Source organism: Akebia trifoliata, chromosome 14, assembly GCF_017979445.1.
Source record: "Akebia trifoliata isolate Shusen 1 chromosome 14, ASM1797944v1, whole genome shotgun sequence".
Lineage (NCBI taxonomy): Eukaryota > Viridiplantae > Streptophyta > Magnoliopsida > Ranunculales > Lardizabalaceae > Akebia > Akebia trifoliata.
The window spans coordinates 16,651,400-16,665,804 of NC_141388.1; positions in this window are offsets into that span (position 1 = coordinate 16,651,400).

Here is a 14,405-nt window from a genome sequence, read left to right on the forward strand (position 1 = left end):
ATACTGCTTTATTATCAGTTATCTGTAGCTTTGACAGAATTTTCGATCTTAACAAAGATGTTTACATGTATATTAATTTTGGGTTATTTAATTTAATTTGGAATTTGTTTTATGATTTTCTTTTTTGATTTTGTTTATTATTATTTTGTTCATTGTGATTCGTGAATTAGAAGACCGTGTTATTGTTTGTTAAACCTTCAAATTCGACGGTCATACTCTATGGATTTTTTTTTTTTTTTTTTTTAAGCCATTCTCTAATAATTTGATAGTCCAGGGCCGTCAAAAAAAAATTTCTACAAGAGAATATTTGACGGGCATATTTGACGGGAGGGTCCGTCAAATTTCTCAAAATTTGACGGGCTAAGACCGTCAAATATGGGCCTTTTTCACATAGTGTTTGATTGCTTCATTATATATTCCAATGGTATATTTACTTGATACTAATTTTTATTGACTCATTTATCGTCTTCTAGGATTTTTACATTATTTTATATTATTTAATTAGTAATTATTAGTTTTTTTTTTTCTTTTTAGGTAAACTTCTTTAACCTTGCCAATGAAAAAAATTAAACTTTTTTACATTGCCGGTCCCAAGCCCGGATAAAGAAGAGAAAATGATGATCCAACAACTTCTTATAATAGGCCATCAATAGGTATGTTTTTGAGTTACTAACACTATTTTCTCTCATTTTTATTTTTGTTTTATACTTCATTATTAAAAAATGTTTGTGTATTGTCTGCAGATTACATATATGCCTGTTTTACTTTTAATTGTTGCTATATATATAAAGTTGTATATCTCATTCCTATACTCATATAGTATGATTTTTCTATGAAGCTCTCCGGAATTTCCTACTTGTCTTAGAGTTGTTTTAAGAAAATTTTATCATAGTAGTAATTTCTTCCAAGAGGTAAATTCACACAAAAGTAGTGGTATCTCTCGCTAAATTTCCTATTTCACCTTTAATTTGCATCAACCAACTTTCCTTTCTTTAACCCATGTTTCCTCTTGCTGCAACTATTGACTAGGATGTGGCCCATATCACTTATGAAATCTTGTGATTTATAATGTCATACAAAATTAATTTTGAGTTTAGTTTGTATGGTAGAACACTTGCACATAATTTGATCACCATAAATGCAACTGTTAACCATCTTATTAGCTAAACTTCATCCATTACATGAATTTGAACATATGTATAAACTATAAACACGAAAACTATTGATTTAGATTTCTATGGATTTGTCTTGTCCTTTGTGGATCTATAATTGTTCCTATATGCATTAGAGTTTCAACTAATTTATGGTGTAAATCAACCATGGCGTTTTGATTTTGTAGGAAGGAGTAATGTTACGGTACATTACTAACATTCATTGAGTTGCACACTAAAATTATCATCATCATCTTCCACCTAAAAGCATTAGAAATTTCGCCACCAAATTTTTTGCCCCATCGTCTTTGGTTATTTTTTAAACGTATTCCATTAATCTCTAGTAGATTTGCATTGAGCATGTATGAAGCCATTCAAAATATAATTGTGGCACAAATGGTATTGATGTTTCCAAATGTCAAATACTTTCAAAATGAATTATAGTCATTTCTATATAGAGCAGTTTCTATAGGTGTCTTTCTGTGTTATCTTATATCACGAACTTTTAGAAGAGTCCCATAGTCCTATTTATTACTAAACTGTTTCAATTTTTTTATTTTTTTTATTTTTTAAAATAGATGGACATGCTGTTCAAATGTGTATGAATCATGTACTACATGAAGTTGTAAACTTGCCTAACTCAAGGTATTCTTCCACAACCACATGATACAATCTTTCATGCAAGAGCAACGATGATCAAGTCAATATTAGATTTTGAAAAATCTAGATTATTTTTATTAGAATATACATAACTAGTCTTACATTCATGACGAATTTAAAGACTTTCAATCTTCTTGATTATATCACTTTTGTACTTCTCACTTACTTACATCTTTGCTTATCTGATGTACAAAGTCTCCTAGTTTTTTTGTTTATGCACACATGTCAATTATGCAAATTAATGATTATTTAGTTTAATTCTTTGGATCACATATTCATCTTTGCATTAGGTAATAGCTCTATCGGACCATACACACTACTACCCTTGACACTTTTTGATTGTGTTTATTTTCTTACGATGTCGACCTACTATTTCCCACCCGTAAAAAGAATCTGTTGCCTACTCTATTACAACTTTTGATGCTTGGTTTGAATTGGCTTAAACATGTTGGTTTGACCATCTTACTCATAAATGAACACTTAAAATAGTTCAATTTCTCATTTTTGATGATTCTTACACTCCCAACATAGATCCATTAAAGCACTTTAGGCCACTCCCAACATAGAACCATGTTCTAACACTTTCGGTAACTAAGTTTTAAACTAGCTACTATTGGCATCTGCTTTGTATATTTTCTAAGTATTGAGTAATGAACATTAGTTGTGGCATATCAAAATAACTGGTTCTTATGTTGGTGGGTTATGGTTGTTTATAGCCGTTCTTTATTAGTAAAGGACTGCTCGATTCCAACTAACCAAGTTAGTCTAGAATTGGTTTTCTATCGACTTGTTTTTCGATTTGCTATTAACATTCATAAATATACAGTTCCTGAAGATCTTAATAGTATCTTGCCTTCATATAATATTTCTTATTTTTTAACATTTGTAAATAAAGGTTAGTTATGTTCTTCTGTTACTTTGGGTTGATATCTTGATGTACAAAACCTTTTCCGTGTAGGTACGAAAATGCTATTAGGATTTCTTTGAGAACAGTGACAATATAGGGGGAATCCAAACCTCGAAGAAAATGAGATGACACAATAGAACGGAGAGAGCTAGAAAAGATCAAAGGCATCATGACCATTTGCTCCTAATTGTGTTTTATTTCTAAGTAATTATGTGATGTAATTTCATTTGTAAGTGTCAAATTACTTCAATTAGAGCTTGTTTACTAATGGAATTTCAATATATAATATGAATTCGACGGCCATACTATATGAATTTTTTATTTTATTTTTTTGAAGCTCATTCTCCAATAATTTGATAGTTCAGGACTGTTAAAAAAATTATAAAAGAAAATATTTGATGGGCATATTTAACGGGATGGTCCGTCAAATTTTGAGAAATTTGACGGGATAAGACTGTTAAATATGGGCTTTTTTCACATAATGTTGCGAGACCATTTATTCGATTCAAGCTGACCATTTGACGAGACTATAAGTAATGGGTCTCTTTTCGATGTGTCAAAACATTCCATTACTATAGATTGTTAATAATCACTGACTAATCATCTTGATCTATGCCTATCAGGCGTACATGTGACTCCCAAAATAATAAATTTCATTTGTATGTGACCACCTCTATATTACAAGTTCCTTGGTAAAGATAGAGATGAATAAACTTGATTTCCAGTTGTAACTCCACTTTTATACGCGTCTCACACCACGTATGAGTTTGATTATTCCTACCGTATATCCCAGGATAGTATATCACTCCTGATGATATGATAGACTATCCCTTCAAGCATTCACAAGCTCTTTAACAGTTCACAAATAACTACATATACATGTCATTTCTTTTCTTTGAAAATAAATGAGAAATTTACTTTAAAAATAAATAAAAAATTAATATTACAGAATTGTGAATGGATATCCAGTTTCTTATCATGCAACTGTGGCCACGCGACCTAAAATAAATAACAAAATGGAAATATAAACTGCGCCTTGCACCACAGAAAGTAACTAAACATACAACTAAAATCATTATCCCTGGATATCTGTTCACTAACCTACACATAACATTACAATGTAAAATGCAGACATCACCCCTCAGGTGTGATTTTTATATTTTACCGTTTCATCTCTTTTTTCCTTTTTTTCGATTCTTGCATTTTTCACTTTTTCAAGCACATCATTTATTTTTTGATATTCATTCACTCAATATGAGTTTATTAAATATTAAATTTTTTTTTAGACTTTGAAATTCATTTTTATCATTGAAATTAAAATTATAAAATTTAAATAAAAAATGGGATCCGAGTAGTGCACATAACCCAATTAGTGAAACTAACCTAGTGAAATTTCCTAGCCACGTATAATTTTTTATAAAATACAATTAAACACATCAAATATAAAAGTCCAGGAGTGAATTTGAAATTATAAAAAGAAATCTGTATTTTTAAAACACATAATAAATTTTTGTTAAAATCCTAAATGCAATTTTCACAATCTACGATTACCAATAAAAATTAAGCGTTCCTACCAATCTCTATGCGATAGAATTGAAGTATGTGCATGAAAATTAAGATGATTGGCATGAAAATCGAAGTAGATCGGATGTCGAGATGGTTGATTTTTAAATCGGACCCGGTGGTTTTGAAGATCTCGATGCCATTATTTTTTCTCTCTTCTATGATGGAGGACGGTTTGACCTCAAAATAGTAGAAATCTGAGGTTGAACGTTCAAAATTCCTATTATATTTTCAACAGATTTTCGATGAAACGGGAAGAAACAAAAGAGGAAAGAAAATTAGTGGATTTTGTAGAGATCGATGTTGTGGACATTTTTTCCTTCTTTGTCGGAAGTTGACGACAACCAATTCGCGGTGAATCTAAGGTTGAAAGTTGAAAAAAAAATTAAATTTTTTTTACAAAGACTCTTTTCTTATTTTTATGCATTGAAAGAGAAGATTAATAGTGATTTTCATTTTAAAAACTATTTATATAAGTTGCGAGACGAAATCGATACTTTACATATTGTTTCGTTTGACAATATCTTGACTATCCAAACTCCAAAAGTGACGAGTGAGTACTTTATTTTATATAATTTTTTGTTCTGGATCTAATGGTGTGGTCAAATTCTATAAATTTTATCTCTAACAAAAATTTACTTTTTCGACTCGATGTGACCCTAAAATTGACGTCATTTTTGTTGTAGATGATAATTCGACTTTTGGATTCCAAAAATGACGAGTAAATAGTTCATTTTATATAATTTTTTATTACAAAACCAATTGTGTGATCAAGTTTTAAAAATTCTTACTCTAGTAAAAAGTCATTATTTTAACCTAGTTTGACTTGAAAATCGAGGATTTTTCACCTTTTCTATTTTGACTCGTATTTGAGCTTGCTTACAAGTTAAAGTAAGTTTTTTTGAACATTTTGAATCCAATGGTGAAGTCAGATTTTATTAAAAATGATAAGAAAAATCTTAAATTTTTATCTTAAGTCTCACATGCAGAATTTTCTCAAAATTTCACTATTTATATTTTCTCAAGATATGAATAAAAAACTCAGGATTGTACAATGGATCCCACCTGGATCCAGGCTTAAGTGGGTTTTCTCTGCCTTAATTGACAGCTTAAGAAGGTAGTCGGGGCAAAATTCTGACATAAGTAATATAGCACTAAAAGTGGATTCCACCTAGGTTTGGGCCTACGTAGGTATTCTCTACCTTAGTCAGTAGAGTAAGAAGTTGGTTGGGATCTTACTCTATTATGAGTTCAAGAGCACAAAAAGTAGATCCCACCTAGGTTCGGGCTTATGTAGGTCTTCTTTGCCTTAATTGGTATAATAAGAAGCTTGTCGAGGCCTTATTCTGCCACGACTACAATAACACTAAAGATAGACCCCACATGGGTTCAAGTATAAGTAGATTTTCTCTGCCTTAATTGGTAGAGTAAGAAGCTGGTCGAGGCCCTATTTTGGTACGAGTAATTTAGTACTAAGTTGGACTCATTCTAAAGTCCAATCCTTGCAGCTTTCCTATGCTTTAACCAGTAGAGTGAAAAACTAGATGACTATGCTTTGTCTTGAGTGACAGAGTAGAAAGACTTGTTTAGTAAAAGAACAGATCATCGAAGACATATGGGTAGTCAAAAGTTGGTAAAAGATTGCAGTTTGCCTTAAAATAATAAAAACGTTGAAGAATAGTCATTTCAGGGATAAAAAAATAAAACTGAGTTAGAGCCTTCTTGAAGGACAGTAACTCAAAGGTACCTCCCCAAAAAATTTTATGAAAAGGTTCCACCTAAGTAAAATTTATATGAGGTAGAATTTGAGGGGAAGAGGTAGTAAATATAAGCAGTTCAAGTAGTTCAACAGTTGAATGTGCAGTGCAAATTGAATGTGTAACGTAAATAGTGCGAACAAATAAAAGTTTACATTGAAGGTAGATTATTAGTTAGCTTAAGTAATGCAAACAGTGTAAAAGAATAGATCTGCTGAAGTCTTTAAGTAAAGCATGATATTGAAACTTATGTTAAGTTAAAAAGTAATTCAACAGTTGGGTAAGCAATGCAAATAGTGCGAAAAAGTAGAGTTCATGTTGAAGGCAGAATAACAATTTGTTTAAGAACAAATTGTTTATTAACAGCAAAAAGAGTACAAGAGAAGTCCAAAGATGGGATAGTATTAAAAGAAAAATAGCAGTGGCAAAAACATAATACAACTAAAATCAAGAAGTAGATTTTCATTCATTGGCAGGTGACTAATTGGCAAAAGAGGAAATCTTAGTAGTGTAGACACCCCATTTTGCATCTACCTATTTCAATAATTCGTCACCCAGTTGTTGTGGATTCCTAATGATGAGCATAAAAGAACTTGAAGGTTTGTGAACACTGATTGATTCCTACTATTTCCAGTTTTTTTTCATTCCCCTACTCATCACGACTCGACATAGAAATTTACGCACGCTTAGGATCGCTACATCTTACACTCGACTTAGCAAGCATGTATGTTTAGGTTCGATACACAGTTCGATAACTTAGAGATCACGCTACGCTAGGAAAATACAACCTCAGAACTTAGAAATAATTACATAGGGATTGAAAGAAATGTCAAGCTAAAATTTGTAAAAATCAGAAAAAATCATCAAAATAATGAAAATACCCTTCATAAATTTTGGACCTGTAGACATGAGAATGTTCAACTTTGAACTTCAATGCTACGTTGTTTGGAGTCGCCACCATTCTTTTTTGGAAATGGGTGTGAATGGGCACCCGAATTGATTCTTTTGAAAACCATTTTTTATGGTATTGTAGTGACTCTCAATCATGAAAAAGGTATGGTCTACCTAAGATATAGGTAAGGGGATTCGGTTAGAGAATAGGGAAGGTGTTAAGCACCCCATTCTCTCCACCTATGGTGGTTACCTTTAGATTTGGCCATTTCTTAAAAGATTAATATGACAAGTGAAATGCATGAGATGCATGAAGTGGGTGGGTGCACATAGTGTGTATGTACCCCTTTGAAAGAGGATTTAATGTTTGTGTAGACATGAGGAATATCCTATATGAGATGATATCCCATAAAGTCATCACATTTTTCCATGAATTATAATGTTAGTTTATGATTCTAGAGAAGTTCCATGAATAGAGTTCCCTTTAGATCCACAACCTTAATGCATGCATGCTTAGCTATAAACTTAGTGTTTTAGCCCCATCAAGAGAGCTACACAATTCTTCATCATAGCTAAACATGTGTGATGTGTATGCATAGTGTACATTATGATGCATGATATGAGAATGGGTTGAAAAAGGCTTCAACCTCCATCCTTTCGACCAAACCGCCTCAAGCATCACATGCCCAAGGTTGAGGTTCAATCTACTCGGGATGAAGGAGGGTTTTCCATTACATCCTAAAGGCTTCTAAAAAGAAAAAGAGAGGGTTAGAAGAAGAAGATGTAAGTTAAAAGAAAATAAAACTATTACCCCACCTTGTCCCCTTGGAGGTCTTTAATGAACTTGAGAGTTGAAGGATGTAGTTGAGGGTTAGGAGAGTTAAAGGTTGAGAGATGAGAGATGAGTAGAGATTTAATAGAATTTTAAGTTCAAAGATGGGGGCTCGAGCTCGAGAGCATGAATTGTTCTTACAAAATGAAGGTATTTATAGAGTTTTTGGAGAACTTTTGGGGATACAGTGGTCCAACCTTAAAAATAATAAGAATAGACATAAGGTTTAGGTTATTTCTTTTTGGATTTTTTATTTGTTTGAGGGCAAAGATGACATTTGTGAAGAAATCCTAAAAACATTCTTTGGTCCTTGGTACTTTTGGTAAATAGAGGTGAGAAAATAAGAGTACTTTTGGGAGGGTGACTAAGGGAGTGACATGTGTATAGGTGGAGTGGTAGGTGAAAAGTAACCCTTAGTTCATTTGTAAATAACTCATAAAGCAAGGGTGGAAGTGTATTTTTGAAATGGACTAATGGGAGAACTCCGTATACGTACTTGAAGATTCCCACCTTTTGAGGGCATAATGGGAAGTTCTCTTACCTTTATGGAATATTACCAAAGACCAAATAACATTTTTGGTTTGACTAAACTTTTTGAGAAGGGCATTCTTGAGTTTTTTACAAAAGGAAAGTTGACTTTTCAATTAGATGATGCATTGGGTATTGGGGGCTTATGAGGTATCAACTTGTGTCATCTTGTGAAGGGGTGAGAGAATGGACTTGGAGTGGGCTTGGTGTTGGGCTTGGGTTTGGGTTAGGATATGGACTTGGCTTTGGATTTAGGATATGGACTTGGGTTTTGGACATAGAATGGACTTGGCTTTGGATTTAGGATATGGACTTGGGTTTTGGACTTGGATTAGGTTGGAGGAGGAAATGGACCTTGGTTATGGTATGGGTGATGGAGCGGTGAATGGAGAATGGTTACGGGTTAGGGACAAGGTTGAGCATGCAAACTATATGACATGATGTGTGTATGGATGTATGCATGAATAATGATGTCAAGTGGCAATGTGGGTCAAAGAGCTTGAGTTCTAAATCAGAATCAATTCGAGAAAATTTGGATCTTCCTAATGGGTTCGTGCAAATTGGGGTGTTTACAAGACCTCTGAAAAATCTCAAAAGTACCTCCATTGCACTCAAAATGTGATTTCGAGTCTAACGGGATCTAAATTAACGAACACAAAGAAATTCAAGAAAAATTTGTAAAAAATTCACCAAAATAACGAAAATACCTCTCATAAATTTTGGACCTCTAGAAAATCTTAAAAATACCTCCATTACATTCAGAATGTGATTTTAAGTCTAACGAGACTGAAATGAATTAAAATAGAAAATTTTTGAAAAAATCATAAAAATGACCAAAATACCCCTCAACATCCAACTCTAACATGGAGACCCTAATCCCTAGGAAAATAAAATTCAAATCGAAAATTAAACTAAAATTCAACCAAGAATCCAATTTCAAACTCAAATCAAATTCAAATCGAAAATTAAATAGAAAATCTAATCAAATCTAAATTAAAAAATTATAGTCAAGTTAAATATGAAAATCCAATGAAAATTAAAAATGACTCGACCAATTAAAATAAAAAATCAAAATCAAAATCAAATTGAAAATCAAGTTGAAGATCATTCAAAAAGTAAAATTAAATCGAATCGATCAACCAATCAAAATAAAATAAAATCGACCAACAACCAATAATAAAAATTAAAATCAAATTGAAATTAATTAAACAATCAAAATTTAAAATCAAACATAAATTCAAATTTAATTTAAAAATATCAAATTAAAATTCAAATCAAAATGTCGACTCAAATAAAAATCGAAATCAACCAATTGAATTCAATTCAAAATTGGATTAAAAATAAATTCAAAATTTAAAGCCCAAAATAAAACTCATCAACCAATCACAACTCAACGACGGTAGGCTATCGTCGTATGAGTAACATAGGATCTCCGCCCCCCACCCCCCACTCTTCAAAATAATAATAATAATAATAATAATAATAATGAAAAAGAAACGTGGGTACTCTTCTCTAATTCTTTCTATGACTTCTTCTTCTCCACTTTCTCCAACGAACTCCTCTAACCCATGTCTCCAACACATCTTTCCCACGTCCTCTCTCACGTTTTGATGAGGAGGATCATTATAAAACATAAGGAGAACAATGTTTGGAGGGGGCCATTAAAAAAACCAGTAATTTCTTCTCTCTTCTCCAGTTGCTCTCAATCTCTACAGCATCTTTGCAACTCCCTACTGCATTTCAGCCCTCTCTTCTCCATTAAACCTACAACATACTCATTCCAAAATGTCTTCTTCTTCTTCTGTCTAGCCCCATCTCCCTTATCTCCCATCTCTCCTGCTTTCACATTTTTTTTGGTGAACCACCATAAAAACAGCAAGGAGAATCACCATTGGAGGATGTTTCTTGCTTTGCTGCCCCAACGTTTCATCCATTAAACGCTCCTCTAATAGCTAATGTTTCAACTATTAAACTCCTCTCTAATAGCCCGCAACAACCATTAACACTGCTCAAATCCCACACCAACCTTGTTGCCCACAGTAGCCCATACTTGAGCCATTTAAGAAAAAAAACATCGACCTTACATCATTCTCTGTCATCCTCAAGTCTACCTGCAACTCTCCCTTCTTCTCTATTAAAAACCAATCCATCTCTTTGCCTCTTTTCTATCCAAGAACCGTTACACGGTCGAACCTCTTTCCTTCCCCTTTAAAAACGTCGCAAACAACAACGTACTCTCTCTTACACACACACACACACACACTCTCTCTCTCTCTCTCTCTCTCTCTCTCTATATATATATATATATATTTTCAGCCCAATCAGCAGCCCTCCAACCATCTCTTCTTCTCTCTCCCTTTGAACACTCTCCCATCTCTTCTTTCCCCTTTGGAAACGTCTCAAGCAACAACTCATTATTATTATTATTATTTAATTTATCAGCCCATAGCACATTCTGTTGCCATTGTTTTTGATTTATTTGATCAGCCTACAACACAACAGCCTTGCTCATCTCTTGTCTAAACCCAACACTCCATCATAGATCTCTTACCTCAGATATTATTTGAACCTCTTTTGACCTTGCGTTGATTCAAGACTAATCTCGCACACGCTCTTAAATTCTGAAGGAAACCCGGCAACCACTATCATCAAAAGGTAAGATTTTTTTTATCTAATGGTGCTAATGGATTGATCAAGTTATTTATTTATTTAGTTTTAATAAACTCATGGTTTTGGTGCATATGGAGATAAAAAATATCAGATTTTCTTGATAAATTGGGTGAGTTGACTCACTGATTTTGATGCAAATGGGGATTAAATTTTTTTTTTATTCACTGATTTTGGTATACATTGAGGTCTTGATTTCATAAATAACCAAGGGATTGATTTATTGATTCTTTCACGTAGATTCGAATCAATTTATGGGTGCATGCCTCGATGACTTATTTGGAAATAGGGAACTTGCATAAATTTTGGAATTTTCTATGGGTGATTTTCTATTTTAGAAAATTATCTTTATAAATTTCTAAGTTGGGAATTCATCACATTTATAGTTCCCTAAATTAAAAAAATTTCCAATTTTTAATTTAAAAACTTCACAAGTTCCCAATTAGAAATTTTATATTCCTAATTTCCAAATTTGGAAAATTTTCACAAATTTTCATTGTTGTGGATTTGGAAAATTTTGCACATAAATTGCTAATTGATTTTGGATAATGGGATATGATTAAGATTTTTTTTTTTATAAATTTTCGTTTTTTGTGTGAAATTCGAAAAATCATGTAATAATTGGAGTATTTTAGCCGTATGATTCTTTTGGCAAATCCAATGTATATTGATGATGATTGGACCTTAGTTTGACCTTTAGTCATTGTATGTTGACTCTCGGATAATTTTGGATCGTAGTAGAGACTGATCATCTTGATTAGGCAGGTTCGGTACCTAACACCTTCGAAAATCCGTAATCTGACCCCTTACCTATTATTCGTGGACCAACCCAATCCATGTTGAAATTATCTATGGTTCTTAGACCTAAACAAGGTGGTGATTCCTTATTCTTTAAAAATCTTCGATTGACGTAATTGGATCCTTATCCGCTATTTAGAGTAATGGGCCGGGGTCGAGGTGATTTTAGTTGCGACTCCACTAGGGACATTTAGGGTCAAACTTGACCCGATCCAAGACTATCCTTAGGTTTACTTTTTTCTCGAGTCAACTCAGTTGACTCAAAGAAACTCTTAGATTAGGTTAGATTTTGTCCTTTCTTTCCTTGGCATGTGATTAGGTATGTTCAATTGTTTATCTCTGTTGATTAGATATATTTGATTTGTATGGTTGGATATTTGCGAAAAAATGCCCTAGACGCACTTTATCCCTTTGCACAAACTCACGAGCATGCATGTTCATATTTGCATCATGTCATGTCTTTATAAATTCAATAGCCGGATCTAAGCTAACCTGGTCCTTTGAGATACGGGGGATGCCCGTGAACGCTACAACTTTAGTACAGTACCTTTAGATATATCAAACTGGAACACCACGTACTGCTTGACCAGGTAAAACTAGGATAGTATATCGGTGTTTCGGGCTGAAGTGACGTAAGCTTTATCCTAACCTAGCCTCAATCATATAGTAAGACTAGAACTTAGGTGCAGTCCTATTAGGCCATGACTAGAAACGACCATAAGTGCTCTCGGGTTGCTTTTCTTTAATCTAACCAAAAGGTAAGTGGGTAGGCCGATCTACACCGCTTAAATTGAACTCGCAACATCGGTCCAACCCAATAAATGTAATTGAGAAGTTGTGTTGACTAATCGCTTTCAAACCCATTAGTCTGATTGGTAAGTTGATCTTTCAGATCAATATATGAGCCAATTGAGTTAATTGGTTTAATAAAATGTCAATGAGGTGATATATCATTTTGTGGATTCATTGGGTAGAATCGGTCCAAATACAATAATTGAGCTTCTTTTTCCAACCAATTCTATTCAATGGATCGGATCTTTCTTTTAAATCAAAATGGTTGAATCACATTAAAGATTGTACCAAAATATAGATACGGCTTGCTTTTAATGTGTCAGTAATAGGAATTAGTTTCTTTTGGTTAGATGACTCATGATGATGTACGATTGTTGATGGATCGAGCCTTAGACGCATTCACTACTGTCGAGAAGTACACTTTTGGTGCATATGGATTTCAAAGCGTATTCTCCTTCAAGTCAGTGAATATCAACTGTAACCTTTTATGTGCCGCGGCCAATTTTTGGGATCTGAACTACCACGTATTCCGTTTTAGTTTAGTTACACTTTGTCAAACTCATGAAGATTATTACAATATTATGGGAATAAGTACATTGGGTCAAATGATTCGTTTTCTATCGAAATCCAAATTCACAAAAGAACTCACGAAAGGATTAGGGGTTAAGCCTAAATAAGTAAGAGGATTCACAGATTACGATTTACTGAACATGCGAAGACTTTTAGAAGTACACCGAACTCCTGAACACGAAAATCCTCGGGATTTCGCTCCAGAACCTCACAAGAAGGCTAGAGACCTTACTTTATGTCTGGGGGTGTTGTCAACATATTTCCTGGTTTCATTTAGGACAGGTCATCGATTTCTGAGCTTCTTCGCAGATATTGCCAGACAACTTAAAAATAAGATTAACCTAGTCTCCACAATACTCATCGAGAATTTTGAGGGACTATGTAATGAGAATGCACCAGAAGGGGCATGATTTCGAGGAAGTCCACATTTTCTTTATATATGGTTATGTATCCGACTTCGTATCACAAAATTAACGCAATCAAGGAAAGTAAATGGGAAAAATTCGTAGGAAAAGAAATATTAGTAGACTTTGCATCCATGGAAGACTGGACGGATATAAATTAGGATAGATTGGGATCAAGAATTGATGAAGGCACCGTGTTTGCTTCAAAGGCATCTGATCATGTAACGCTCACCGGGCAACTGAATACATCTTTTTATTGCTTAAGGATGATACCAAGACAGATAGGATTCCCTTCATGGATCCCAATGCTCCCAAGGAATCGATATCCTATTAAGAAGCTGACTGTGCACTTGGTAGAACACATAGCTACCACTTGGGATCATCGGATGCTTATTGAATCAGAAGATCAACAAGCATTCAAGAAGCAGAAGAGTGGAATACAAGAGCATGTCTGAAAAAGTAGGGTCCTAGATCGAGTCGTTTTTGCTTTAAAAGGAAGTCTCGTTATTTCTTTTGTGTTCGCATTTGTCTTTGTTGGTACAATTTTTAATGAGAAGTCTCTTTTAATAAGGCCTTAATCAACAATAAATCACCTCATCAGACATAAGATCGACCAGCACAACTCATCAATTATAATAATAAAAGCAAATACTATCAAAAGGGATCACTTACTTACCACCAATTCTTAATTGACCTTTGATGGGATTTCAAGATACTATTGCGCCTAAACTTAAGCGTCAGCCACCTAGTTGGAGTCGAGAGTCAGGTCGTTTGAGAAGCATATCATCACTTAGCAAACCGTTAGAAATGGCTTCTAATCTAAACTTGCAGAAATTCGTAAAATCTTGGCGGTCTTTGCAATGGATATGAACAACATAAAGAGCA